The following is a 4,080-nucleotide window of genomic DNA, read 5'->3' on the forward strand; positions in this document are numbered from 1 at the left end:
TGCTCAAATCCGCATCCTCCTGCACTAATAACAATATCAATACCAATCGAGTTAAAACTAGGTTAGTATTAAACTATGTTTAAATTTATTAAAAATAAAACAAATAAATTAAATTCTAAGTTAATTTTCTTCAAATAAATTTTGGAACAATTAAAACTTTTATTCTATAAGTGAATTAATATATATTTTGAACAATTTTATTATAAGTTCGATCATATCTGGATTTTTTATACAATGCTTAAAATTACTCATACCTCATTTTTAACTCTTATGTAGGAAGATAATATATTTCAGTACACTAAATTCAAAATAATAATTATAAACTAAAACGGGACAGAGAATTAATATTTTAAATTGGAAGTAGTATAAGGTAGCAGTTTTCAATATGCAAATCTTTTTTGCTGCATTTTGATTGCAAATCTCAATATATTTCCACGTCATGTCATGATTCCTCCAAATAAACAAAATTATCCCCAAAACGAGATGTTCAGAAAGAATGTAGCAAGGGTAATTGGTAACACATTAAAGGTTTATAATATTAGTCTAGATTTGTGCTTTTCCTTATTCCATTGTTTTTATATTCCTAAAATATGTGTTGGCAATATACTAAAAGCACATTAAAATTATGGTAAAGCAGCCAATGAAATTATTAAAACAAAAAAGCCCACAATAAAAAAGTAATATATAATTTAGCCCTGAATTTGTTTATTTGTATATAGTATTGGTTTTTAAAAACTTTTTTGACTTAATTGGTCCTTAAATTTATATTTCTTCAATCAAGTTGGTACCTTCGTGTTAACATCGTTAGCTTATGCTGATGTGGCATTACTAGAAAAGTTGGTGGTGCCACGTGGTACCCTCTCAGAATAACACGTGGCAAATATAAATTAAAAATTATATTTATTTTTGTCACATGGTGTTTTGAGAGGCTACCATATGGCATCATAGAATTGGTTAACAATGCCAGGTCAGCATGATCTAACAGTGTTAGTGTAGAGGAACCAACTAATTAAAAAGAAATTTAAGGACAAACTAAATAAATGGAGAAATTGAGGAGGTCAAATTATATATTATCCCTAAAAAGACATGGAGAGGCACTAATATTCTATGCATGAAGGGATAAGATGGGATCTCAAAAGCAGGGAAAAAATGTTTCGAGGATGACAGAACTTGTCAATGAAAACCCTAACAGTAACTTCATTGAGGCTTTTGAGAACCCAAAGATTCCCCTCAACAGATGTAATCTACCCCAAAGAAAAATGAAACATCAAAAGAAAAGAAAAGAAAAGAAAGATCGGTGAATGTGAAATTGAGAATGGGAGTAGAGTGTGGCAGGAAAAGGAAGTGAGGCGGTGGGTTATGATGAATGAATGCAGTTGAGATCAATGGGTTAAGGGCATTATCGTGGTCGTGATACCAACAGCAGGTGAAGCTACCACATGATCTGAACCATCCTTAAAACAGAGAAGGAAGTTTAGATCATGCTGGCAGCTTCAACAGCCAGTGGGTGCACGTAAAATCACGTAAAATCATCAGCCTGATATGAGTAGGTCCTCATAATCATCAGTGGTGGAGTGGGTTTACTCATAAAATTATAAGGATAAGGTGCTTGAGAAGAGGAAAAAGAGAGGATATATATAGAGAGAGGGATTTGAGTGCATTTAAGAGTAGTTTTGAATATGATCACAAATGCTTTTAAAAACAAAGGTATTGGACTGGCTGAGCAATGTGCAGTGGTAAAAAGGTGAGACAAAATGAATATTGTGATGGCCACTCCAATAGCATTGAGACACAGAGACCCTGAAAAGTTCTAAAATTTCTTGCTCTAGAGTGGAAGGAGGCCTTTATCAACTATACGTGGGTCTCTCAATTTTAACCCCACACCAAACAAAACAAAATAAAATAGAAATATTTGATATTTGCAGAATTTATATTTAAGGTATTGGATGTGATGTCACATGTAAATAAAAATAAAATTTATCGAATAAAAAAATAAAATTTATTTGATTTTTTTTGAAATGTAAGTAGAATTTAAAAGTGCCGATTGAGTTTTAATTCGATTGGCGTTAACATTATTGTCAATGTAAGAAGACGTGGTTCAAGTACGTTGAAGCATATTACTCTCCTATTTATAGGTTGAGGAGAAGCTATGGGTAATTCTAAGAATTACGTAAAAAAGAGCCAATATAATCAAAACTTATAATGTGATTGCTCGAAAAAAAAAAAAGAGTAGAACTTAAAGTTTAAATTATGCTATTAGTCCCTATACTCTATGAAAGTTGTGATTTTAGTCCTTGTACTTTAATTTTGGTCATTTTTAGTTCATTTACTTTTCAAATTTTCAAATTATGTTATTATCATATGTGCAGTGCCATGTGAATTTGCTACTTATACATATTGCTGACTAAAAATCTAGTTAATGGATTAATGATTGTAATTTGCGTCGAGATAGAAATTTCAAAATTCGAAAAATAAAGGGATTTAGAATGATCCAATTGGAGAATATGAGCTAATCTACAATTGTACCCATATTACAAGACTAGTAATTGAATTTAACTAAACGAATTCAATTGCTATTGTTTGGATCAAGACTAACAAATTGTATAATAAGAACAGAGAATGAATGGACAGAAACAATAAATGAGAAATCTATTGTGGGTCATAATTTATGGGAACAACTAAATAAATAGAACAAAATAAAAAACAAATAGCAGTAGGGATGGATATATCACAAAATTGGACTTTTTTTATTCTTCCCTAATTTTTTTGTTTGGCTTTTTGGGAAAACAAAATATAAAAAAATGGACGTTTTGGGTTATGGCAGATCAGCGAATTATTGGGCCGAGCTGGATTTAAACCAACGTAGACATATTGCCAACGAATTCACAATCCATCCCCATTAACCGCTCGGGCATCGACCCAGGAAGAATCAATTCTAGATTTATTGATAATCCATGATCAACTTCCTTTCGTAATACCTACCCCCAGGGGAAGTCGAATCCCTGTTGTCTCCTTGAAAGAGACGTGTCCTGAGCCACTAGCGATTGGGGCATACTAAAGGTGCTCATGGGCCGGGCCGAGCAAAGTTTGAGCTGGGTTCAACTAAAAATTCAGGCCCATTTATTATGCCCGGCCCAGCCCGACCCAAAAATTAGCCTAAAATTTTGCCCAGGCCCGACCCGGATAAAGATGCTAAAACTCGGGCCTGACCAGGCCCTCCCATATTAATTTTTTATATTATTTTTATATAATTTTTAAATATATAATACATCAAAAATACTAAAAACATCAAAATAAATATTTCCTAGAAAATTAAAAATAAATTTTAAAGAATATGTAAGCTTAACTAAAATTAAGATAAATACAACTTAACAAGCAAATGCCTCTAAAATAATAACAAAATTAACAAATGCCTTTAAAATAATAACAAAATTAACAATAAAATAAGTTTTATACAATATCCAAACAATAACAATAAAATAATAGCAACACGATAATAATGGTAGTAAAATAGAGAGAAAACAACAAGAAAATAACATTAAAAAAAAGAGTAGATTTTTTTGTCTTTTAGTGAATTCTGCCCAGGACAAAAATATCTTACTCGAGGCCCGGCATGTTTTTAAATGGGCCTTTTTTTTTGTCCAAGCCTATTTTTCGGGCCTATATTTTTGCCAAAACTCTCTCACATTTCGGGGGGCCTTCGAGCCAGGCCGAGTGGCCCGACCCATGATCAAGTCTAGGCATACTTGCCTGACCACGACCATACTATGCTCGTAGTATGAGCAGTTTTTTGAAATTGTCACTATAATGGAATGACTAGAGCCAAAAGCTTTTTCATCTTTTATGATTTTCCATTTTTGATTCACGATTTATACTCAGTAAATCATTCATTTTAATCGTCACTCTATTCGATATAGAAATAAATTAGATAAATTCAATCTATTATATAATTATTTATTAGAAATAAATAGATATTATAAAAAGAAACTAGATTATATTAATAATACAAAGCATAAGATCGGTGATTGGTTTAACATAAATATAAAAAGGAGTTATTAGTTTAACATAAACATAAAAAGA

This window comes from Gossypium arboreum, chromosome 7, assembly GCF_025698485.1.
Source record: "Gossypium arboreum isolate Shixiya-1 chromosome 7, ASM2569848v2, whole genome shotgun sequence".
NCBI lineage: Eukaryota > Viridiplantae > Streptophyta > Magnoliopsida > Malvales > Malvaceae > Gossypium > Gossypium arboreum.